The sequence below is a fragment of the Sciurus vulgaris genome (assembly GCF_902686455.1).
Source record: "Sciurus vulgaris genome assembly, chromosome: 5".
Lineage (NCBI taxonomy): Eukaryota > Metazoa > Chordata > Mammalia > Rodentia > Sciuridae > Sciurus > Sciurus vulgaris.
Window position 1 is genome coordinate 86,278,727 of NC_136465.1, and position 26,973 is coordinate 86,305,699.

Sequence of the window (26,973 nt, forward strand, 5' to 3'; positions counted from 1 at the left end):
CAGAAAGTCCTGAAAAATTATAAATCCATGTCCTATCAGTAATAAAAGAAAATCTGTTAGAGAATCTATACTTGAGGAAACAAAGAAAAAAGGAGTTTGGCGAAGTTGGATAGTCAAGACATATATCCCAACTTGTGATGCTCATCCAAAATGAAGCTATTTTGAGTTTTGTCGATCATCATAGTCAAGTAATTGTGACATAGTCTTTCCAGTAAAGAGCAACTTTAAGTATAGTAAACCCATTTTACACATCAGTGCATTAAAGAGTACACCTCTATAAAATATGATTGTCATGGTTGTCATCATATCAGAGGAAAAAAATGGGAGAAAGCTATAAAGGAAAGTTTACTGAGCATATCACAAGGGTGGAGGAAGGGGTACATGTTTCTTCACACTGAGACAATATCCATAGAGACATATCCAGGGCATACCTTGTGACCATTTCATGAACTTGCTTTATGCAATTCTTTTTACACCCACTAATTTGAAGGAAATATTTTATATTTATCAATATAGATTTTTATTTGAGAAACAAATGGAGCTCACAAGAAGTCCTTGCAATTCTGATGTGTCTATATTCACTGACATTCGTCACTCTTAAGAGAGATTTCTACTATTTCTTACAATATGGGGATTCTTGAATGGCTGGTGAAATAATGGTTTATACATTTACTGCTGCTCTTAAAAGCTAGAAATTGAATGTCCCTACAGTATATACTCACTGAAGTTTGTATTTTTAGATTACAATTCCCATCTCTTCTAAATCCCCCAACCCCTGCCCAACATTTATCTGAAGAAATGAGAGGTATATAAAACCTTTGACATTCAGAAGATTCCCCTATAATTTTCAGGTTGCATGTGTTGTCTTCAGTATGCATTATGAATTTTTTTCAAATGAGAAAGGATAGCTTGCATAATGAGGCAAAGCTTTTAAACAAGATTGTCTTGTGTACAAGGCATTCTAATTTTTTTTTTTTTGAAAGCTTAGCTCTGTTCTTAGTTACACAAAAAGGAAGATTTAGAACAACGTAAACCAATAATAGTTATTCAATCTAAGCTGTAAGGGTAACTTACTATGGGCACTGGAGGTTGAGATGGGATATTGTATTTGCATATATACAGTATGTGGAAAACTATTCTACCATTTTATGGAGAAGCAATCATATTTAGTTTAATGTCTTTTAAGTCCCATAAAATGATATTAGGAAATTTTGCTATTTGGATGGTGAGCAATCAAAGCTGTGGTGTTAACTCATCATAACACTACTAGTTTGACTCTTCAGGCCTCATTAAATTAGGGATATAAATATGCCAGATCAACCAAATGAAATTGGAATGCTTCTATTTCGGGGTTTAGAGTAGGCTGAATGAGTTTGGAACCTTTTATATTTGTGGTTAGGTACTGCGCTCACCTACCTTGTTATTACATGGCCATTTCAACAGGAATCAAGATTAATGAACATCATTAATTCTCAATTTTAGACCATGGCTCTCCTGAGGATCCTGTAAAACAGATAGGCCCCAAATCATTTCCTTCCCCTATTTTCTCATCTCTCTTTTCTAGTGTACCTAACACAAGTCCAAAAATGTCTTGCTGTTGTTCTACCCAATAGCACTCCAGGGCTAACCTGTGACAGCATTGTGGGGAGCTTCAGAATAATAGAGGGGTCATAACAGGTGAAATCAACAAGTCTTAACATTTGCCAATTGAATATCTGGAGTTTAGAAGTCCTGTCTTAGTCACTTCTCTTGGAACTTGCTAATTGATCCTCCAAATGAGAAATAATGATCTACAATAGAGTTCAGAATATTTAACTCATATAGAGATTAGAAATAAATTGTCTTTTATAATTAACAGATCTTAAAAATACTTAAATACTGTGGAGAATAATCATAAAAATAGGCAATATTTCTACTGTATTCTGAGATCTATATCTTATTTTCCTTTTAAACTTTCTGTATTTACCATAACAAGGGAAAATAAAAATCATCTTGAAACTATACTTCTTTCTTTTTTACAAAAAAGAATCTATATATCTAATGACTTGAGATTTTGATCTTATTTTTTTTCTAATAGAGCAGTCTCTCAAAGGTGACCACACAGCTTACACATGATTCTCACATATGTATAACTATGAACATTACAACTCTCTTATTGCTGTTGGCACCGGAGGACAATTTGAATGAGAGAGCTAAACACTGAAAAGCAAATTCTTATTCATTGCTGAGAATGTGGTAGGGTTCCTAGTGAATTCAGAGTCCAAAATTGAAATCTAGACAACATAAAAAACATAAATACTAGTAAATTTAGTTCTAATGTATCGTTAATGATTAAAGAAAATATAAACTTCATCAGTTTTAAGTTAAAAAATGTTAACTATATTAACATATTTTCTAGTCCAGAAATATAGTACATATTTGTATGATTTAAATAATATATTCTGAGTTCTAAATAGTAAACTCATAAATGACCATGTATGGATTACTAACCTGCTAGAATCCATTCAACAAATGGGTATGCTATTCCTAATTAATCTAAGTTGCTTTTAAACCATAAAACATTTCAATTATCTGTTAGTCCATTATCGAGTAACATGTAAAAGATATTGACTAACAGCTTTGAATAATTGTTATTTAATGTAATTAATTTTTAAAAATATTTCTGATTTCCTACAAATATTTTGAGCTTGTTTCAAGGTAACATAATTAAGAAAAAGAGATACTGAATGAAAAAAATAATTTGCTGTGTAGAAAACAATCATTATGATTTATGAACAAAAAGTTGGTTTAATTCAGTAAAAATTTTAGTAATTCTTGACTAGTTCAAAATTGTGATATAAATTTCTCAGAGTTCAAAATTCATCCTTTGGCTTGTATGATTCATGTTGGTATTATCTGAAAAATTGCTGCTTTACATTTTAAACTAAAATTCATTCAAAGTTACATGTAATTATTGAGAAATAAAACATACAATTATGCCACTTTAACAATATCAGAGTGGACCTTTTGCTGAATTATTTCTTTTACAGATAAGAATAACACATATTAAAGAATATTGTCAACTCATTCTTTAGGGTATAGGGAGTTCAAAATCATACATTGGTAGAAAATAAATCTCACCCTTATTTGCTTACTAGGAACATTGTCAGAAGACTCTTTTCACAGCTCAGAGCCATTATGTCCTGGAATGTCAATTGAAAGTTGTTTGCTTGGTTTCCAGTAGAGAGTTAGTTATTGTGTATCTGTCTGCACTATTCTCATCTTGAGTGACAATCACAGACTATTCTGCTGAATACCACCCCTGTCATTGTTGGTGTTTGCTATTTGACGATTTTGTCTTTTTTCACTTCACTCTTACAAGTAGATAGAAAAATCGGGTAATTCATCAGAAGAAATACAAAGTTAACTCAGCTTTCAAAACCCTGCCTGCTGTCATTTTCTATAGTTAAGACTTTTACCTGAAGCACTGAATGTCTCACCCTGACATCAGACTGCAGTAATTAATCATTAAATAGCAATTGAGGCAGTGGACCCCAGAAAATATCTCCATACACTACCATATGCTGGAGCCAGCTGCAAGCAAGTACTTAGAGAGAAGCAGCACAGAGGAGAACAGAGCCTGACAGTTCCCTGCTGTGAAGTCCAAGTACAGCGTGCTTCTCACTAAGGGCCAAAAACAGAACGCTTGCTTGTGTTGACCTTCATTACCTGACACTGTTTAAAAGACAAAATGTCAGTGTTAATGTACTGGAAGTTTAAACATTTAATCACATTTTAATGAGGACACCAGCATTTTTTTTTTTTCATGCTTTACATGAAAAAATAAAAACAGATCACTTTGGCAACATATCTGTTTACAATAAAGGGAATTTAAAACTGAACTACATGCATACACACAAACACACATACACACAAATATCAAGCAAAACAGATTAATATATTCCTATTTTTAAAAAATATTAAGGAAAAGATAGAGGAATACATGGATGTCGTCTTTGAATATTTAAAGGATTATTGTGTAGAAGAGAAAGGGAATATATGGTCTGATTCTGCCTGTGGAGTTAATGGAGCTCATGAGTAGAAGTTACTAACACACATATTTGAATTCAAAAGAAGATAGAATTTATTAACAATTAGGACTAATAACACAACTTTCTTCATCATGTGCAGTGAGCTTCCCACATATAGGGACTCAAATTTTATAGAAATGTGGTGATATCATAACAGGAATTCTCTGGGTGGGATGTTAGGTAATGCATTTCTATCAAGAGTATTAAATTCAAATTTACAGTCAGTCTTTACCAATTACTACTTAAACAACTATCCTCATTCCACATGTTATTGATTTAATAATTTAAAAATGCATACAAAATAAAAATATTAACCATTTATTTTTTTCAAATGTAGAAGATAGCTCATGCTAGTAATAGAGATTTTATTTTTACTGGAATAAAAACCAAAGGTTTGCTAGGCTGGCATCTGATATATTTTATATATGTTCTCTTCTAACATGTAGATAACATATTCATGGATTTTCTTTTGAACACAATCCATCAGAATTCATTGCCAACTTTCAGTTACTTGAGAAGACTTTTTAATTAGGGTTTTTAATGTAACGTTTAATCATTTTTAAAACGTAATTACTAATCTTAAGTTAGAGTTTTACAAAACAATTATATGATTCAAAATTTTGGTCTTCATTGTCATTTTATAAGGGTAAGAAATATATTTTCAATAAGTACCAAATAAGAATAATAAAGAATTTTAATACATTAAACCATAAATATCCCAGGTTTGCTTTATAGTAGTTTTATCAAGAAGCTCTTGATTTGCTTTTTCTTTACTTGATGCTAACATCAAAAATTTTGATAGAATGATAAATATATAAATTAGCATGTTTGTAACTCTCTACATAAGTGGCTACATTTCCTTCAAGGATGAAACTATGTGGCATTTAGTGATGCTTTTCATCCACATGTACATAGTTGTATTTGAGTGTCTGGTTCCTTCAAGCAAGAATTGTAGGACTTAATATGAAGGACTTATGTGAAACTATCTTTTGATTCATTGAAATTTGGTAGTTGTACTTTCTTCTATAATGGTTCACCAATGGAAACCATCTGATCAGATGTGTGAATACAACATTTTGCCAAATAGAGGTTCTAATCATGATGACCTTTAATACGTTTCTTTCCTTTTTTCTTTGGAATTCAAGTACATTAATTTCTTATGCAGAATTTTAGGTCTCTATTCTCTTTAAGATGCTATTGCTCTTTGCTCCTGTTTCTGATTTTTAAAATAACAGCTGCTGATTTAGACTGCAGTTAGTGTGGCAGCTACTGATATCTATCTTTAGTTGATAGCTTCTATGCCTTTCCTTGTGGACGGATGTGTGGCTGCTGATATCAATCTTTAGCGTATAGTTTCTATGCCTTTCTTGGTGGACAGATGTCTCCATTTTCCTTGTCATTTCCCTCCAAAATTCTATGTTAATGACCAACACCACCAAACAAAGGAATAAAAGGCTATTTCTCAAGTCTAGATTTCCTAGTGCGTAATAGTCTTTAAATATTTCTTAGATTGACCCAAACTTATATTTCATTTTTATGCATCTAATATTAGTTTACTTTTTCTCATATACCTGTAAAATATGAATATTTTTGACATAAAGCATAGAGATAAATGTCTCCTAAATTAATGGTAAAGACTGATCTGTGTTTTTATAAAGAATTAATGCCTCTGTGGAGATTAAGGATAGTATAACTACCTGATTTAGGACTGACACATCTGTTTTGTTTAAACATTCTAAACAAAATTTTCTTTAAGTTAGCATTGTCAGTAGCAACAACTTTGTTTTAAATATTATTCTTGTTTTTTGAATAACATACAGTTAGAAGTATTTGTAGATACAGAGTTTTTTAAAAAAAGAAATCTTTTAGCTATCTTCTTTTAGAAAATCTTTTAGAATTTTGCATAATCCTGGGCAAATTGGGAAGATCATACATTAGTGTTATGAATGAGGCAATATAAGAGGCAAAATCACAAAATTGGCATCTTGTTCCTATGTCGGTTTCTTTGGCAACTATTGAAATGTGTACCACTTGGTAGAAAATATAGTTTTTACATACATAGAAAATGAACCTTTTACACACATGGCCTAAAGTAATCTTAACATGCCCTTAATGGATACTCACAAACTTAAGTCCTTTGTGTAACATAAATGCAAATAAATACAAATTATAGAACTGAAAAATTCAAACGGAAATAACTGAAGCTACTTAAAAGGTACTGTATATCTAACTTAATTTCATGTGAAGAACCATTTCTTGGAAAACATTGTACATCTTTCACAGTATAAACGTGAAGCAATCAAAATCGCTTTTAATTAAAACTCTTTCTCAGATCACTAAGGAATACTGAGAGAATGCCAAACTATATTAATGTACTCCATTATGACTTTGACTGTATTTTACAACTTGAAAAATTTTCATTTTTATGGTGCCATCAGCCTGCTACTTAATAGAAAATGTTTTATTGACATTTATGTTCTTTACCTAATGATGTGTATTTAAATGATGGCTGCCATCTTCATTAGAAGCTACTGTTGAAAGAGTAATAAGAGGGAGAATAGGGAAACCTGGTCTCATTCAATGTGCAAACTGAGAATATAACCTTGAAACACTTCACCAATTTAGCCATAGGGTTTAATTAAAAATGCTAAACAGTTCCAACATTGTATGATTATTTTATTATGATGGTTTAGGTTTACTGATACATGAAATATATATGTGTGTGTGTTTTCTTTTATATTTGTTTGCAAAACTAATACATTAATTATTTAATTTAAATATTTAAAAATTTTAACCTGTTAATGCTATCAGTAATTTTCAAATATTATCAGGCTTGGTACAGTAGAAGTTATCACAAAGACAATTTGCCAGATCATATTTGTATTGGTAAGTATATGCCAGAGAAAGTCATTTACAATTAGAACAAATGCTCACAAGAATCCTATTCCTTCCAATAATTTGAATTGTAAGTTAAATTCAGCTTTGATTTAATTAATTTTTATTAACATCAAAAAAGTTAGTAAATAGTTCACTACAATCACCGTTTGTTCTTTATCACCTTACAATTAGTGATTTTGATTCTTAAATATATATTCAACACCATGTTCATAAATAAAAATTGGTCAATGAAGATTGTATGATCTAAAACACACAATCTGAAAAATAAATGAGGTAAAACTAAAGATATTACATTCAACTTTTACTTCTATAACAGGCAATGTACTATAATTTAATGTATTTTTCTAGTGAAGTATTGAATAGAAACCAAAAATATTTACCTCTAACAACTACCATTCATATACTCTATTTTGTTTTACTAAGGAAATTTGCTTTCCCAAAATAATATCTGTTTAGAGTTTCTATCTTTTCTTCAAATATAATTATAGTTTAACATTCTTCTCTAGACTATGTATTTACCTTGTTCAGAATGTTATTATTGTTGCACTAATACACCTTTTTTTTTTTTCTTTTCTAGTACTGGAGATTGAAACCAACAGTACTCCATCACTGAGCTACATCCTTAGCTCTTTTTATGTTTTTTAAATTTTTATATTTTTCTTTTTAAAATTATAATTTATTATACATGACAGTAGAATGCATCTTGACACATCATATGTACATGGAGTGTAACTTCTTCTTCTGGTTGTACGTGATGTAGAACCACACCAGTTGTGAAACCATATATGCACATAAAGTAATAATGTCTGATTCATTCTCCTCTCCTCCTTCCACCTGTACCCCCTCACCTCCCTTCACTCCCGTCTATCTAATCTATTTTTCCATAGTCACCCGCCCCTTATTGTGATTTAGCATCTGTATATCAGAGAAAACATTAAGGCTAGGATTGGCTTATTTTGGGGGATTTATTTATTTTACTTAGCATGATATTCTCCAGCTCCATCCATTTACCAGCAAATGCCATCATTTCATTCTTTTTAAAGCTGAGTAATGTTCCATTGCGTATATGTACTACATTTTCTGTATCCATCCATCTGTTGAAGGGCACATAAGTTGGTTCCATAGTTTAGCTATTGTGAAATGAGCTGCTATAAACATTAATGATTTTAAGTTAGTTGGGTATAAACCGAGGGATGAGGTTGCTGAGTCAAATGGTGGTTCCATCCCAAGTTTTCTGAGGAATCTCCATACTGCTTTCCACAATGGTTGCACCAGATTGTAGTCCCACCAGCAATGTATGAGTGTACCTTTTCCCCCCAAATCAACTTTTGTTGTTGCTTGTATTCTTGATAATTGTAGTTCTGACTGGAGTGAGGTGCAGTCAGTGTCATTTTGATTTGCATTTCTCTAATTGCTAGAGATGTTGAACATTTATTAATTTATTTGTTGGCCATTCATATTTCTTCTTCTGTGAAGTGTCTGTTCAGTTCCTTAGCCCACTATTGACTGGGTTATTTGTTTTTTTGGTGTTAAGTTTTTTAAGTACTTTATCTATCCTGGAGATGAATGCTCTATCTGAGGTGCATGTGGTAACGATTTTCTCCCATTCTGTAGGCTCTCTCTTCACATTCTTGATTGTTTCCTTTGCTGAAAGGAAGCTTTTTAGTTTGGATCCATCCCATTTCTTGATTCTTTATGTTACTTCTTGCACTTTAGGAGCCTTGTTAAGGAAGTCAGTTCCTAAATTGACATGGTAAACATTTTGGTCTATTTTTTCTTCTATTAGGTGCAGGGCCTCTGTTCTAGTGCCTAAGTCTTTCATCCAATTTGAGTTGAATTTCATGCAGGGTGAAAGATAGGGGTTTAATTTCATTTTGGTACATATAGATTTCTAGTTTTCCCAACAACATTTGTTGAAGAGAGTATCTTTTCTCCAATGTATGTTTTTGGTAGCTTTGTCTAGTATGAGATAACAGATCTGAGAGTTTATTTTTTATTTTGAGAAAGTTTCATCAATTTGCTTAGGGCCGTACTAAATTGCTAAGGCCTGTATCCAGCCTGTGATCCTCTTGCTTCTGACTCACACTTCACTGGATTACAGGCATACACTATGGCACCAGGTCTGATTTACTATTTCATATTCCTGTGGTAACCAACTTCTGAGATGGCACCAAATAGTCCTTATTTCTTGTGTCATTTGCTTCCTTATTGAGTTATATTTTGTCTTCTGGGACTAAATGAATATAAATTATCATTTTTTACTTGCTAGGCCAGATTATAAAAGAAAATGTGACTTCTATGACACTTTCTTGAATTACTTGCTCTGGAAAAAAATAAATGCCATGCCATGGAGATGCTCAAGCAGCCAAGTAGAGAGTTGAGTTGGAGAGAAACTGAAAATTCCAGGCAATACCGTCTCCAACATTCTGGTTGGTGAGTGGATCCTGTCCAGCACTCTAGCTAACATATGACTGTGACCTCATGGGAGACACCACATCAGATATACCATATATTGCCACTCATAGTTTTCCAACTCACAGAAACCATGAGATAAAATGAATGAGTGTTGCTATTTTTTAAGTCATTACATTTGGAGTTAGTTGTTAAAAAGTCATATATAACCAATAAAATTTCCTAGCCTTATAGTTAGGTTCTTGGATCTATAGGTTGTTATTATTTTTTTGAACTATGTATTGAAGATACGTAATTCAATGCTTGCCACAAAGTGAAAGCTTAACTAATGTGTGTTAAATTTAAATGAATAAATCTATAAGTGGTCCTATAGCTTATCAAAAAATGGCTTTAAAACAGTGAATACCTATTACTCGAATATGGTCAGAAAGAATGATTCAACATTAACTTGGCCAAAAAAAATTTCATTTTAGGCACTCATAGTATTAAATCATTTCATGCATTAGAACAATTCAATAAGTTACTATGAGCAAAAAGCTTAGCCAAAGAAAGCCTTATTCAGAATTAAATATTTCCTAAGAACTAGCTAAAATTCTTAGGTGGGCTAGAAATGTAATTATAATACTTACACTTCAATCTTTCCAGATTTGTATGTTTTTCTTATATTCTATGGCACAATAGTTTGGAATCTCAGCTTTCTACGAACATGAACAGAAACCAAAATGAATGAATAAAAACCATAAGGCAACCAAGACTTGAATTAATTCTGCACAACTCTCTGTTCTTCTTTTGAATCAGAACCTCAAGAAATTAGATTTAGTAGTTAGTTCCACTTATCAACAATATTTCCTTTTCATTAGTGGTAGTTTTATATTTTCTAATCTTTTATTGAAAGATGTTACAAGAATTTGTTATAGGTAGAATGTTTCTGTATCATAAATATTTTTGAATACAAAATTTATTAGAATATCTTAATTTATTGTGACTCCAAAATTAAAGATTTTTTTAAGGTTTGGATGTAAACAAGATTTTTAAAAAAGGTGTGAAGCAGGACCAGGACTAGACCTATCACATGAACATTGGTATATGAATTTTTTGAAAATTCAATCAACTAACAGAAATAATTGGAATTTAATACCAGCATGCCTAACTAGTCTTACTTATATCAATTAGTTAAAACAAAAAGTATTCTCTAATATTTCTTGGGTCTCCATGAATCACTTTTGAAATCTTCCTAACATCTCACATTGTAAAATGATTCTCATAATCTTTGAAGAGTTCCTTAACTTCACCTGTCACTGTCCTAATGCTCTAGGAAGAATAAGCCCAGATTAAACACAAGTCTTCTGTAATCAATGCTTTAACATGAAACAACCTATTTGAGTCAACTTCACATAAATACACCATTGATTAGCAGATTTACTAATTAAGTTCCTCGTTTTGAGCATGTCTGAGGCCTTTTTTGCAAATTAAATTTGATCCATTTGATGCTATAATGTAATTGTTTCATGATCAATATAAATAGGAGTAAGGAAATAAAGTAATGGTTTCTGTGAAGGAGCAATTTGCTTAATGCTACACAGAAGGAAAGACTGGTGGGGCAATAATAAAAAAACCAAAAAACTCATCAATTAATTGAACTGACTTCAAGTAGATGCAGTCATGTTAAAGTGAAGAATGGAAATATGGATAAAAAGAATACTATGTAGAGCAAAGAATTAAATTAGGGGTAAAAATATAAAAAGACTTATAACACGATTCACTTGGAGACATTCCCTAACTCTCTAAAATTGGTTTTTCAGCCTTGCGGATTTCTAAGTGGTCCATTTCTTCCTTGTCTTTTCTCATTGATCACAAAAAATGACAAATTGAAATTTTTTTATGACTAAATAGAAAGGCTATCTTAACTTTAATTATCTTTATAGTTTCCATGACAATGTACAAACTCACCACTTAGAAACTTGTTCAGTTAAAGAATTAACACACATGTCTTTCTGAAACATTTTATCAATCAAGTTCATTTTGATTATTAAAAAAGAATAATCTTTGCATTTGTACTGACTTGTCCTTTGGAAGAGTTAAATATATTACTTAAGACTTTAATTTTCTAACTTGCCACTTTCATTTTTAGGAGATATTGCTCCCTATTTTCTTTGTAGAAGAGGTACCTCAATCTAACATTTAATATCTTTCATGAGCTTTGTGAGAAAGTCACTACTTCTTACCTTTGATTAGTTAACCAGTGACTTTATAATTCAATGCTATTTATTTTATAATTATTGTGCATATTCATTTATTATTTAGTGTTTACCCATTACAATGTAAGGATTATGAAATGAGAAGCCTGATCCCAAAGAGTACCACTATGCCAACCTTGCAGTAATCACTAATAAATATTTGTCCAATAAATAAAATCATTAGTACATAGGAAAGATGGAACGAACAACACAATTTTGGGTACAGTGATTTATGTTCAAATATTGACAGTATCAATAATTTTTGTCTGACATAATGCAAAATGTCTGACATTTATATCCTTGAAAAACTAATAATGAGAATTTCAACTCATATCAAAATCACAAAAATGGTTTCCAGACCTTGAGCCCAATTCTGGGTGGTCCCAGCTTGCAGACATGTCTTGTTGGTACTATTCACAGCCTTAACTCTTTCTATTGGAAAACAAAGTAGAAATAACACATTAACTGTATGCATAACTGAATGGGTTGTCCCTGCTTTGTTTCTAAAGATCTAATCTTGCCTCAATTTTTATCTAATTTAATTTTTTAAATGGAGAACAGAGGACATAGAGGTATTCAAGAAGATAAGTGGAAGAACGGGGCTTAAGACTTGTGTGAGTCTAATGCTCTTTACACAATGGAACAGAACTTTTTCACTTAACACGGAAGATAAAGATATTTGGAAATATGGGAACTGAAAAGGTCGCACCTTCACTTGAAAAGAGTACTTATCAATGAATCATAAGAAATAAAGATCAAATTAGTGATATGGCCTTTTTATATATTTAAGATAGCAAGAAGCAGATGATACTAATTACATAATAGGCAAGAAATCATTTTAATGTAATGAAGCATAATATTTTAAAATAAAATAATTAGCATGAATTAAAGTATATATGTTAATTTACATGAAACTTTTGTATTAAGGAAATATATGTATATCTAAGGTATATATTTAATATGCTCTCATAGTGCCTGTTTAATATAACACATAAGGTATGAAAACTTCCCCTCTTTACACACACTTTTGCAATACTGCATCACATTAGATTTAATGAAGGACATAGTTTTCCCTCAATCCAAACCTTCATATTACTGATGTCTGGTATTTTATAGAAAAGAACAGCATAATTGATAATATATTTCAATGTATATAATATCTAAAAATTCATTATGCATCAATAGACTACATGAACACATATATAAATATATATTAGTAAATAACCTGATAGTTTTTTTCAGAGATCTGAGTTTAAAATAATACTTAAAATAACTTAAGTACTTAAAACATCTCTGTTCAACATCTTGAGTAGTTCAAGAATAGAAACAATCTTTTTTCTCAATTTCAAAACTAGAATATAAAAATTTTTAAGTATTTAAAATTTGAATTAAATATAATTCATATTTATGTAACTTCAAAATAATATGAAATATCTAAGACACTTGAGGGTTCATAGAATGACCCTCTGATCATATGCTTTTAGAGAAACTTGAAGGATGTTGGGGAAGATACATCTGAGGGAGCAAGTTGCTTTCTCATAGTTTCACTAAGAAACAAACAGCAAGCTAAAGTTTTGCTTTGTTGTTTTGTTTTAATTTTTCATTGGTCTTTTAATGAGACAAAAGTCTACTGAAACACTTCCCATGACTTCCAAACACATAACAGGGCAATAAACTAATAATTTACAGGAAGTGAATAATGTCAGATGTTTTCTAGCAGAAACTTAACATTTGCTGGTTCATCCCACACACAATCCAGTCATTGAATTTTCAGAGACATGATTTTAACTTAAAAGAGCATACTAGTGAGAGTGGCATGTGCACGTTTGATGGGACAAAAAGTACTCACATATAGGAGTCCAGGAGAGAGGATTCTTGATCTGAATGCCTAATTTTAACCCTTTCTGCCTTTTTCCACCCTCAGCTCTTACAACTCCATGTACCCAGCACAAGCCTGTAATCCCAGCAGCTGTGGAGGCTAAGGCTGGAGGATTACAAGTTCAAAGCCAGCCTCAGTAACTTAGTGAGACCGTGTCTCAAAATAAAAAATAAAAAGGATTAAGGATGTGGCTTAGTGGTTAAGCACCCCTGGATTAAATCCCTGGTTAAAAAAGAAAGGTAGGAAAAAGGAAGGAAAGAAGGAAGGAAGGAAGGAAGGAAGGAAGGAAGGAAGGAAGGAAGGAAGGAAGGAAGGAAGGAAGGAAGGAGGGAAGGAGGGAGGGAGGGAGGGAGGGAGGGAGGGAGGGGAAGTTGCCAAGGTTGGCATTGAAGTAAAAGACTGTCAATGGACATTTGAAGCAAAATACTCCATCATCAGTGCTGAGAAAGTGTTGGGTATGTGACTGGCTGGAGACCTTGTTTGAATGAAGGCATTCAGAAGAAGGAAGGAGAAAAGACAGGAAAGACAGGATAACTTAATTGAAATACAATTCATCTGAATAAGAACCTTTTAGGAGTTTCTGAAGTCTGGAGGTCAGGTACTAAAAGGTGGTTAACTGCCTAGTAATATTATACTTTCAGCACCTAAAGTTTGAAAGAGCTTTAAAAATTAAAATATTAGAATTCCTATTTGGTTGTGGCTCCTCTGGATGCAACATTGTTCCTAAACCAGATTACATGCATTACTTCTTTTTAAGCTGTAGACAAATGGCAAAATTATACCAAATTATTCACTAAGGATATACTAAAAGTGGTCCTTCTTTGAAAAGAAAGACAATGAAGTTAATTTAGATATTTGAACTTCAGACACTTTAGAAACATCAAAGGTAAAATAAAATATAGACTGAAAATAAAGGTTTGAGCCCAGAAAAGGTTTTTAGAGGGAGGGATAACCAACAGATTGATCAAGACTTGGGACAAAGAGAAGATCCCCCTTGCCACCCCATGGCAAAAATGGCATAATTTTCACAAAATTGACATGTAGCATACAGAATATTTAATTGGTTCCTGGATTGCACACATGTGTGTGTGTTTGTGTGTGTGTGTTTTGATGTCATCCTTAACATTCTACCTAAACTTCTGTTCAGATCTTGAAAGAACTTTAGGGGAAAAGAGGAATGAAATAATAAATTTCATTAAAAAAGTGAAAAGAAGAAAGAGGCCAGGAACTCCAGGATTCAATACAGTAATACCCAGACACAATTTAGAGGCCAAATAAATTTGTAGGAGCAATAATTATGAACATTTAAATTTTAAAAAATCTTAGGGAAAATTTGACCTTGAATTTTACGTAAACTTTAGGACTATATATCAGAGCTACCTTATTTTAACATTAAGAAAATTATAACTCAAAAAAAGATCATTTGAACCCTGTCTCTAAATAAAATACAAAGTGGCTCAATGGTTGAGTGCTCCTGAGTTCAATCCCTGGTACCAAACGAAACAAAATAACAAGAAAGATACTTTGGAGCATTTTATATACGTATTTTAAAAGAAGAAAAAGGCAATCTTTATAGAAGGGAAGGACTTCAAAAAGGTACAGAGACTGGAAGTGTGTACCACTTGGAAACCTGGGAAAAAGCTAGGTATGGTGAAAGCTTGGGTTTTGAGGTTCAAGTACAGTACTGGAACTGCAGAGAGTAACAAAAAAAATTGCCAATCCATCAATTGGAATTATTTTTCCACTAGTGGCAAATGTAATCTGCTACTCTTTAAATTCTGGGAGAGATTCTTAGTGCTTAGAATAGTAACTAGTGTTGCTTGGCACACAGTGAATACTTCTTTAATTAATATGTGGATGCATGGCTACATGGACAAACACACACACCCACAGGAATGTACCAGGACAGAGACAGAAATTAAATGCTTTCACTCTTGCTCTTTATTACTAAAGAAATTCTTAAAATGTTCAAAGGGTGCTGGCAAGGGGCAGGGAAGGCAGACACTTTGCAAGTAAGAGTAAGGAAAACCAACACATAGCAGATCGTCTTAAACAGGACAATCATTTAAATATGTTTTAGTAGCCAACAATGCACTAATAATCTTCAGAGATTTGTATATTGAAAGCAATAACTAAGCTATACACACTGACAATACTGAAAGGGTGACTGAATAAAATCCATATTCTAAAATGGCTGGTCCTGATTTGGGAATCAAGCTGCTGTCTATATTGAAGCAGAATTTGATTTTTCTCTTATCATGTCTGCCCTCTGCTGAAAACATAGGGTGCCAGTGGAGAATTAATCATATATTCTGATACATAGCATTAAAACTTTTATTTTTTAATTAAAATTCAAGTAGCTATAAGTGGATACAGCAGACAGTTGGACAGCCTATTTGGCAGAAGCTGTGTTTGAGAAAAAATTAAAGAGAGAGAAACAATTTCTCTACATGACTGCTTTGGATTTCTCTTCTCTCAGCCATTCTTGGTGCATAAAGTGAAACTTTACCCCAAATGCATACTATTTGGAAACAGAAAAAGCTTTTTTTGTTGAAGGGTACAATGGAAAATGCATAAATCAACCTTCTCAATTTGGATGACTTTGGTAATTTGCATTCATCTGTTTAAAGAGAGATGTCTTTGGAGACTTCCTATTTTTACATAAAAATTACACTCAGCATCTCTCAGCCTCTTTTGTTCACTAAAATTAGATTTGCTCACTTATACAATTCACAAGGCCTAATTTGTTCAGAGGGAAGTCACACACACTATTTACATCATGCCCTCCTCTCATTCACCTCCCTCAAAAAAAAAAAAAAAAATTAAATAATAATATGGACTGCAGTCCCCCTCGCACAACACAGAATACATGCACTAGTGATTCATGGAGTGCACTCCTGTGGGCAAAAGGCCACCTCTCTATTACAACCAGAAAAGAAAAATTGGCAAAGAGTAAGGTTTGAATATACCATGGGATTTTGTGAGAGTAATTACTCTGGCCTTCAATATTAATGAGCATTTAGAGGAACATCCATGAAGCAATCCACTGAACCTGTGACTTCAACAATTCCAGTCCTGTGGCTTTGCCATTAATGGAGTCCTAACTTTAAAGTGATGCTGAAAAGCTGAGAGGCTGTTCTGCTCATCATGGCTGGAGTGAAGTGTTCTTCCCATTGGATGTGTAACAACACTTAAATTTGGAAAACTATTAGCAGGGCAGCTGAAGAAAGAAGTGTGGCACATTACAACAGAAAGAAAGCATATCACAAGACAATGGGAAAAAAGCATGTAAACATTTAATGAGAACTTTTAGGATGGCATATATTTTTTATTTTAATTTTTGTTTATTTATTGGTGCATTATAATTACACATGATAGTGGGATTTGTTGTTACATATTTATACGTGCATGTAACTGTGCTTTTTAAATCCTTTAAAATGGACTAAGTGGTAAAATAAGTATTTTGTTTACACTGGGCTTTGTCCATCTCAAAGTGTGTAAGCCTGTGCAAAACAGATCTTACAACCATCAACTTTTTCATTATTATCTGTTGTTTTCAGGGATAATAGTATGTATTGCATTATATTCTTGAGGGTACCATTATCAAGTCAGCAGGGCTAGTTTCATGTACGTGTGACCTCTGCAATCACAAAGGATCCTGTACTTGACGATCACTGGTTTAATGATCTGTGATTGCTGTCTTGAAATTCTTGATAATTTTTAACAGAAGTTCCCTATTTTTTTTCCCACTGGATCCCACAAATTATCTATCTCATCTTGCAAATTAATTCATCTGACCCAGTGATTGCCATATGTTAATTGTTCAGTAAGTATTATTCTCCTCTTTACATTCCTTTTTCACCTCTTAACATACAAGATACATGGGAGTCCAGGTGTCTACATGCTTCACATTCTTGGGCTCTAGACAGAAGTTCATTGCATTTCCTCTTCCTGGTTGCAGTTGCTCTCTGTCATTGTGGTTATATTTCGGTACTGGCCACTCACAAACACCTCATATAATTTAGCCTTAGGAAATAATCACTTGGTTCTTACTAGTAGTGAGAGAATTGTTCTGATTACTAGATTGAAACATAAAGTTGAGGAAATAGTAATGGTGCATTGAAATATAGGTTGGTTTTGGTGTTTACCTCAAATCTATTTGGTTTGACTATTTGATGATGGTACCATCATCCTGTGCTTCAGACAATCCAATTTAAGTTTTGTCCCTGGGTTTGGTTATATTGGGAAATTTATACAATGGTATCATATAATGTAAGGTCTTTTTTGACTGGCTTCTTTCACTTAGCTTAATAATTTCAGGGTGTTTTCACGAGACATGTATCAGTACTTTATTTTTTTTATTGCATAATACTATTCTATTGCATAGGTACACCACATAATGTTTATCCTCCTGTTGGCTGATAAACATATGGCTTCTTTCACATTTTGCTATTATTAATAATGATGCTATGAACATTTCTCTACACATTTTTAATGGACATATGATTTTATTTCTCTTGAGTATATGCCTAGTAATGGAATTATTGAGTTTAAACTTTCAAAGAAATCATTTTCTAAAATTTCTACATATTTTATATTTTCTCTGTCACCATATTAGAGTTCTGTCACCACCTTATAGTCACCAACAAGTCTTGGAACGAGCTCTTCTTTAAAAGATTTGTAGAACTCCGCTGAGAACCCATCTGGTCCCAGACTTTTCTTTGTTGGTAGGCTTTAGATGACTTCTTCTATTTCATTACTTGAAATTGATCTATTTAAGTTGTGTATGTCCTCCTCGTTCAGTTTAGGTAATTCATATGTCTCTAGAAACCTGTTAATGTCTTCAAGATTTTCTGTTTTGTGGGAGAATAGATTTTCAAAATAGCTTCTAGTTATGTTCATTCGTGTCTGTAGTGATATTTCCTTGTTCATTCCGAATTTTAGTAATTTGAGTTCTCTCTCTCCTCTTCTTTGTTAGTGTGGCTAAGGATTTATCAATTTTGTTTATTTTTTCAAAGAACCAACTATTTATTTTGTCAATTTTTTCAATTGTTTCTTTTGTTTCAATTTTATTGATTTCAGCTCTGATTTTAACTATTTCCTGTTTTCTACTACTTTTGGTGTTGCTCTGTTCTTCTTTTTCTAGGGCTTTGAGCTGTAGTGTTTAGTCCTTTATTTGATGATTTTTTTCTTCTTTTGTTGAATGCGCTCCATGAAATAAATCTTCCTCTAAGTACTGCTTTCTTAGTGTCCCAGAGATTTTGATATGATGCGTTTTTTTCTGGTTTACTTCTAAGAATTGTTTAATTTCCCTCCTGATGTCTTCTGTTATTCATTCATCATGTAATAGTGTATTATTTAATCTCCAGGTGTTGGAGTAGTACTAGACAAAGGTGCCAAAAACATGCAACGGAGAAAAGATAGCCTCTTCAACAAATGGTGCTGGGAAAACTGGAAAACCATATGCAGCAGAATGAAACTAAATCCCTATCTCTCACCCTGCACAAAACTCAACTCAAAATGGATCAAGGACCTCTGAATCATTCCAGAGACCCTTCAACTTATAGAAGAAAAAGTAGGTCCAAATCTTCAACATGTCAGCCTAGGATCAAACTTCCTTAATAGGACTCCCATAGCACAAGAAATAAAAGCAAGAATCAATAACTGGGATAGATTCAAACTAAATAGCTTTCTCTCAGCAAAGGAAACTATCAGCAATGTGAAGAGAGAGCCTACAGAGTGGGAGAATATCTTTGCCAATCATACTTCAGATAGAGCACTAGTTTCCAGAATACATAAAGAACTCAAAAAACTCTACACCAAGAATACAAATAACCCAATCAACACATGGGCTAAGGAAATGAACAGACACTTCACAGAAGATCTACAAGCGATCAACAGATATATGAAAAAATGTTCAACATCTCTAGTTATAAGAGAAATGCAAATCAAAACTACCCTAAGATTCCATCTCACCCCAATTAGAATGGTGATTATCAAGAATATAAGCAACAATAGGAGTTGGCAAGGATGTGGGGAAAAAGATACACTCATACATTGCTGGTGAGACTGCAAATTAGTGCAGCCACTCTGGAAAGCAGTGTGGAGATTCCTCAGAAAGCTTGGAATGGACCCAGCTATCCCACTCCTTGGCCTATACCCAAAGGACTGAAAACCAGCATACTACAGTGATGCAGCCACATCAATGTTCATTGCTGCTCAATTCACAATAGCCAGATTGTGGAACCAACCTAGATGCTCTTCAATTGATGAATGAATAAAGAAACTGTGGTATGTATATACAATGGAATATTACTCAGCCATAAAGAATAATAAAACCATGGCATTTGTGGGCAAGTGGATGAAATTGGAGAATATTATGCTAAATGAGATAAACCAATCTCAAAAAACCAATCTCGCTAATAAGCCGATGATGACACATAATGGGGGTTTGAGGGGGCAAGAATGGAGGAAGGAGGGACTGTATAGAGGGAAAAGGGGGGTGGGAGGGGTGGGGGAGAAGAGAAAAAATAACAGAATGAATCAAACACCATTACTCTATATAAATGTATGATTACACAAATGGTATGCCATTACTCCATGTACAAACAGAGAAACAACATGTATCCCATTTGTTTACAATAAAAATAAATTTAAAAAAAAGAACAAATGTAAATCATTAGCCTAACTTTCTACCCTAATGAACTGAGAAAATAGACCAATAAGAACTCAAAAATAAATACAAGGAAAGATATTGTAAAGATTTGAGTGGAAAATAATGATATAGAAAAAGCAAATGAATATTGACTATGAATAAAATATTAATAGGTTCTTTCAACGAATAAAAGTTTTGACTAACCTTTAGTTAATCGATAAGAAAAAAGAGAAAAGTATAAATTTGACAAATAAGGAATAAAAGAGGAAAATTACTAGCAATCTTACAGAAATATAAAAGGTAGAAAAGGCAAACTCTCAACAATCAAATATATATGCATATATATACAATTATAGATATACTACATGTAATTATATATAATAGTATATGAGATACTATTACAAATAATTATATACTATATATAATTATATACAATATATAATATATAATTACACATAATTGTATATATGGATATAATATATATTATATACTATATATCATGTTATGCATTATATACAGTATACTATATTATATATTATATAATTGATATAGTTTATGATGTAATTGTATATAATTGCACACCTTATATGTATTATATATAATAGCGTATGTATGCTCTTTCTATATATGTATACACACATGCATATATAATATATATATAAACAATATAGTTATAATTTTTATTGTGGTACTGATGATTGAACTCATAGCCTTGTACAGGCAAGGCAAGCACTCTATCACTGAACTGCACTCTACCAATACTCCTGCCCTTGACAAATCATATATCTTAGATGACAGGTACAAATTCCAAGAAAGCACATTATTTAAACTCACTCAAGAACAAATAGAAATTTAAGAAAACATATAAAAAGTAAAGAAATGCCTTTAGTAATCAGAAGATCCTTCAATATGAAAATTTAAAACCTATATGGCTTCATTGGTGAATTCTCCCAAATAGAAAAGGAAAAATTGAAAGCAAGTCTTCATTAACTTTTCCAAGAACTAGAAGTTTGGGTAACCCTCACATTTGATAGTTTAAAGATAGTACTCTGACTCTAAAACCTGACAAAGAAATCACAAGTAAACTATAGACCAGTATTCTTTGACATAAAAATATTCAACAAAATAATAGCAAACTAAACACAGCAACACATACATCTGGACCTAATAGGAATGATTTTAGAAATTCAAGATTGGTTTAACTTCTAAACATTAATTAATATACTATGCTATATCAATTTAATAAAGGACAGCATCCATATAGTATTCTCTGTAGAAGCAGTAAAATCATCCAGTGAAATTCATCATTCCCTCTTAATAAAAAAAACAATCAACAAAACTTGCATAGGAGGAAACTCAAGTTTCTTTCCAGGATCCATTTCTAGAATATGTTTTTGACCATATAACATGCTTTCTATGATTTTAATCCTTTTAAATGTTTAAGGTTCTTTTGATTGCCTAGCATATATATTGGAAAATTTTACATATATATCTGAAAATAACATGTATTCTTCCGTTGGGTAGATTTTTTTTAGTTGTCTTAGATGGCTTATAATGGAATTTTTGTTCAAGTCTTCCATTCCATTTCTGATTGATGACATAGTTGTTCTATCCTTTGTTGAAAGAAATTAATAATAAATACTCTCAACAATGTATATTTTAATGGTTAATTTGAATTATTAAGTTGATCGAATTAAGAGATGTCAAAGATTAAGAGGTCTCTGGGTGTGTCAAAGAGGGTGTATCTAGGAATGATTGACATGTGGGATAGTGAAATGAAGTGAAGACCCTTTCTAGGCATGGGCAACACTGTACAAAGGTTGGAGGCTTGGATGGCATAAAAGTTGGACAAACAAGGAAGTAGCAGCAGATGCAGGCTCTATTCTTCTTAAACAGGTTCCTGATAGATGCTGCCATAGCCTGAGGATATAGACATTGCTCCTTCACTGTTCCAAAGTGGAGTCTGCCAGTGATTCTCCAGGGAGTTTCCAGAAGCCTTTGGTCTCAGACCAAGGTAACATCATTGATTCTGAGGCTTCAGCATCTCAGACTGGGCAGCTACTGTTTCCTTCAGCACTTCAGCCTGCAGTCATTGTGGAGTATTCAGCTTCTGACTGTGTAAGACAATCTAATAAATCCCATTTTTATAATCATACCTCCTGTTGGTTCTGTTCCTCTAGAGAGCCCTAATACATCTATTATATACCACAAAATTATCTTTTAAAAATGGAAGAAAATGCTGGGCGTGGTGGTACATGCCTGTAAATCTAGCAGCTGGGGAGGCTGAGGCAGGAGGATTGCAAATTCAAAGCAAGCCTCAGCAAAAGTGAGGCACTAAGCAATTCAGTGAGACCCTGTCTCTAAATAAAATATAAAATAGGGCTGCAGATATGACTCAGTGGTTGAGTACTCCTGCGTTCAATCTCCAATACAGGGGAAGAAAAAGAAAAAAAAAAAAGGAAGGGGAAAAAAATACCACACATTTGAGTTTACAGAGAGGGGGAGAGAGGGGGGAAGGGAGGAGATTTGCCAGAGATTGACTTCAAAAGAAATACTAAAGAAGATATTCAGACTTAAAAGAAGTAACTTCAGACAATAATTTGCATCCTTACAGAACATTAAAGAGCATTGGGACAGTTAAATATGTTACTACAAAAGACATTGGACATATTTTCTCCTTCTCTTAACTTATTTTAAAACTATATAAATAACCTGAGTAAAATTGTGTTGCTGGGCACCTAGCATAGAAAATGTAATAATTCTGATAATAATAGAACAAAGAGCGAGTTGGAGAAAAACTTTCTGGAAAGAATAAATGAAATCAAATGAAAGCAAAAATCCACAAAAAACAAATGACTAGAATAAGAAATGGTAAATAAGGAGAGGAAGAAAGATGGTGGATAAGTAATAGCCACCACATACTGGCTTCTCCCTATTTGAATTGGATCAACAGTTGTCTAACTGGTGGGAACAGAGTTAGATTTAAACTCAGAGAAGCAGTGATTAGCAGAAGCACAATACCTTTTGTTTAGAAAAATAAGAAAATTTGGGTAAAAACAATAGTATTCTACACCACCACGAAGCACATGGTAGCCCAGTGAGAAAAGGAAAACTCTATTCCAGAGTGCTGGGGGGGAAAAGGAGGAATCATGAAGATCTCAACAACTTCAAAGTTCAGCATCAGATAGCATCTGCAGTTTGAGCAAGGAAGACATTTAAATATAGCACAACAAACCTACATGACCTACATGACCCGATCTGCAATCTCACTGGAGATATACTTGCAGTTACAGGTGATCATCAGCTCCCCTTAAAAGGGTTGTAATATACTGATAAAAAGATTGGGAACACATTGACTGTACCTTTTAAACTGGAGATATTCCTCTGTTATGGAATACCCAGTAAGAGAAAGCAGTTTAATAAATTGTCTTCTAGACAACCATGGGAGAAAGATCCATTCCAGCAGACTGGCAAATATTAACATAGAAATATAGAAAACACATGAAGGTAAGAAAATAAAATGCCTTCAAAACTTTATAACTCCTAAACAACTGAAATCTCAAATATCGAAGTGAACAAAATGCCAGGAAAAGAATTCAAAAGACTGATGGTTAAAAAATCAAGGAACCAAAATATTTAAGGAATAAAATAGGAAGTAAAAATACAGGAGGTGAAACATCTTTTCAATAAACTGATAGCTATTCTGAAACTAGAACCAAACAGATATACTGGAAATAAAAGAATCAATAAATCAAATTAAAAATTCAATGCAAAGTATTACTAATAGAGGCCTCAAAGACAAAGTGTAGAATCTTAAAAACTCAGTCAGCAGTAAAATCAAGATGAAAAGAGACCTTGACCACAATATTCAGGAAATCTGGGACCAAATTAATGGACCAAATCTAAGGATTATTGTCATTGAGCAAGGTAGTGAGATATAAACTTAAGACATTGTGATAGTCAATTTTGCATTGTTGTGACCAAAATATCAAATAAGAACAACCTAGAGGAGGAAAAGTTGGTTTTGGCTCATGGTTTCAGAGATCTCACTCTAGAGATGGCTGAGTCCATACCTTTGGATACAAGGTGAGATAAGACATAATGGGGGAAGAGAAGGAAAGAGGAAAGCTGACACTCTCATGGCAGTAAGGAAACAAAAAGAAAAAGGATGGGGAAAGGGGCCTCAGGGAAGAATACCCTTCTAGGGCACATGTCCAGTAACCTCCTCTACATGTACCACCTACCCAGCCGCTACCTAGTCAGTTCACTCAAGTTAGGTTGAGCTGAGGAGGACAAAACTTTCTTAATCCAATTACTTTACCTCCAAACGTTCCCAAATTAACAGAGGAGATTTTGAGAGATACTGCATAGCCAAGCTATAATATTATTTTCTAGTTCCTAAAAGATCATATCTATCTTACAATGAAAAGTGCATTTAGTTCATCTCTAAGAATTCCCTAGCCTTAACAGTTCCAACATAGCTCAAAAGTCCAAGTCCAAGGTCTTATCTGAGACTGAAGCCAAACTTTTGGCTTTGAGCCTTTCTTAGAAAACAAAAAAAAGCAAGTTATATATATATTCAATATACACTTGGATAGAGTAAATATTTCTATTCCAAAAGGGAGGAATAGGGACATAAAAGAAGGGATGGTACCAAAATTAGACCAAAACTCAGCTGAGCAAACAGGTCCTGTAACTCCATCTATAATTCTACATGCAGCTTCTAGACCACATGGATATGAGATATTATTCCCAAAGGGCTTGAGCAGCCATGCTCAATTGACCTTCCTAGTTAGAATATACATGAGATGTCTTTTGGCTGAACTTTCTTTGCAACCAGCAACTTTACTTGGAAGATAGTCAATGATACTGGCATCTCGTAATTCTTGTGGAGTTCATTTTACCCTTGGCTTCATCTTCAGAGCTTTAGACATCACTCTCTCAAAGGAAACCACCTACATCCTGAACTCACTGCTATTTGCCTTAGTTCCCAGACTTTCCTCTGAAGCCTCAGTGGAAACCTCTACTATCCCCAAACTCCAGCATCCTACATTCCTGCAGAACCAGGGATAGGTGGAAGATACCAACGTTTGTTGCTAGTTCATGCAATGGCTGAGCTTTCTGGAATCCTGCTGCAGCCTCTGAGTTATAGGGTAGTTGGAGGTGCTGGAATGACTTCCCAAGTTCCCTGGGCAAGCAGAGCACTGCCATGATCACTTCTAAAAAAAATTCCCTTCTACATTCTTGAAACTCTATTGGGTATGGTCTTGAAAATTCCTGAGATGTCTTCAAGCAATTTTTCCACTTTTTCTGTGCCAAGCACTTGGCATGTCCTTAGTGGTTATAATATTTTTAACCAGTACAACATCCTTGGCCCCAGTTTCACAAGAACTTTTCAAGTCAAACTTCAAGTTTTTAAAATCTATTAACTCTGCTTTCTACTCCTGATTCTCATAGTAAACTTGACTAAATGCTGTCAACAATATTCATTCCCCAGACTGAATGCTGTGCTTCCTTGAAATTTCCTTTGCCAGATTAACTAGTCCATAACTTTTAAATTCAGCCTCACACAAAAGTCTTAGGATATGGGCAAAACATAAACAAATTTTTTGCCAGAAGGTAACATGAATGTCCTGCAGTCCAATTCCCAATAGAGTCTTCATTTTGATATAAAATCTCATAGACATGGTCTTTACTATCTGCATTTGGGTCTTCAGAGGTCCTACTAAAATTTTCCTCTAAGTTTATTTACAACATTCTAAAGCTTTCCCAGCTTCTACCTCAAAAATTTTCTAAATACCTCCAGTAAACCGGCTACAAATCTTCTGAACAACATGGTCAGTTTGACCATAACAATGACCCAATTTTTGGTACCAATTTCTATGTTAGTCAACTTTGTGTCACTGTACCCAAAATAAATGGTAAAGGAAACTTAGAGGAGAAAAATTTTATTTGAAGCTCACAATTTCAGCAGTCTCAGTCCATAGTCAGTCATGTCCATTGCTCAGGGCCTAAGGAGAGAGAGAACAACTCCAAACATTCTTGCATTAACATAGGAGCTTTTGTGGTACACTTAATATTCAAACCACAACAGCAATGGTGTAAGTTTTCCAGTGAAAAAACACAAGAAAAATTTCCAAATATTGAAAATGATATGGAAATCCAAACACAAAAGGCATTCAGAACCCCAAATAGATAATATCAAAAAGTTCATCTCTAAGATTTATTATAATTTTAATGCCTAATATAGAGAACAAAGTATTTTCAAAGCTGCAGGAGAAAAGCAGCAGGTCACAATTAAAGGTAAGCCAATATGAATTAGTACTGTTTTCATAGCTCAAACTTTCAAAGTTAGGAAGTCTTGGAATAATATATACCATGCTCCAAAAGTTAATGATTACCAACCAAAATTCTTTGTCCAACAAAGGCATTCTTCAGAATTTAAAGTGAAATAAAAATGTTCTAAGATAAGCAAAGCCTAAGAATTCATGACTACTAAGCCAGAACTAAAGAAAATACTTAAAGAAATTTTTTATACAGATGAAATGGAAAACAATCTTCAGAGTCAGCAAATGAAAGAATCTCACTAGAAGGGAAGCTATGGAAAGGAAAGTTAAGTCTGAATAAAATATTAGAAATAAATAAAAATGGCATGAAATAATAATCATCTGTCTATGCTACCGAATGTAAATGATCTCAGCTAACCAATTCAATAACATGGAGAGACAGATTGAATTAAAAACAGGACCTAACCATAATGTTTCTAAAAGACACACCTTACAAGATATTTATAGTTTGAAAGTGAAAGAATGGAAAAGACAT

At 33.1% G+C, this 26,973-nt stretch overlaps 1 long non-coding RNA gene across 1 annotated transcript; it reads right to left on the reverse strand.

Annotated features, from left to right (window-relative positions):
• Positions 1-344: 344 nt before the first annotated feature.
• LOC306662032 lies at positions 345-26,277 on the reverse strand. The gene is made up of 3 exons (XR_013764043.1): positions 26,115-26,277; positions 10,010-10,078; positions 345-1,503 (listed from the first exon to the last, which is right to left on the reverse strand). It is a non-coding gene; the product is annotated as an uncharacterized lncRNA (long non-coding RNA).
• Positions 26,278-26,973: the final 696 nt, after the last annotated feature.